We start from the raw sequence: 841 nt of genomic DNA, 5'->3' as shown, positions 1-841 counted from the left end.
AGCCCGAGGTCAGGCTCTCCCGCCGGCAGCCTCTCCCAGCGCAGGCTGGCGAGTCTCCACGCCAGCTTTACGCTAGGGGAAACTGAGGCCGGGGCGGGGCCCGGCACTCGGGACCGAGGCTGTCCAGACACTGCACCTGACCCTCCTCCTTGCGGGAGGACGGGGACGCGCTCTGGAATCTCAGGGAACAGAGTGCGGGGCCGGAGGGGCAGCAGCAGTCGGCTAGGCGCCCGCGCGGTCCCTCCCCAGAGGAATGGGAATGCCTGTGCACAGGCTCCAGCGTCCCCAACACTTTTGGGCTTTGACCCCACGAGACAGCGGGAGAAACTGAGGCCCAGGGAAGGGGAGGGTGCTGACGAAAGCCAGGTGTCCTCGGCGCTCGGGTCAGGGTCTGGCCGCGGCTCCCCGGGCTACTTGGGGGTAAGGCGCGCATAAATGTAGGTTGAGAAATGAGTTCAGGCGGGAGGGGGAGGGGACAGAGACGCATGGACACGACAAGACGAGGGAAGATGGCAGGAGGCGGAGGAAGAAGAGCGGGGGATTCTCGGGGGTAGGCGGGAACAGGCGCGGCGGGTGGAGGTTCCCCACAGGCCAGACCGTGAGGTCCAGCCGGGCCTCGGCTCCCCGAATTCGCTGGCCTCTGCGCCTAACCCCGCGCTCACATCCGGCCCCGGCGGCGGGGATGTCGAGGGAGGACAGGCAGAGCGAGGCTCCAGGTACATCAACCTCGACCTGAGCCAGGAGGCGGAAGCGCCCTCGCGCTCGCCGGATCTCCCAGGGGGAAACTGAGGCCGGGGGAGGGCGCGGGAGAGGGTCCCTCTTCAGGCCGCCCAGGGCCCGG

This window comes from Myotis davidii, unplaced genomic scaffold, assembly GCF_000327345.1.
Source record: "Myotis davidii unplaced genomic scaffold, ASM32734v1 scaffold198, whole genome shotgun sequence".
Taxonomy (NCBI): domain Eukaryota; kingdom Metazoa; phylum Chordata; class Mammalia; order Chiroptera; family Vespertilionidae; genus Myotis; species Myotis davidii.
Note: the sequence above shows the minus strand (reverse complement) of the source record.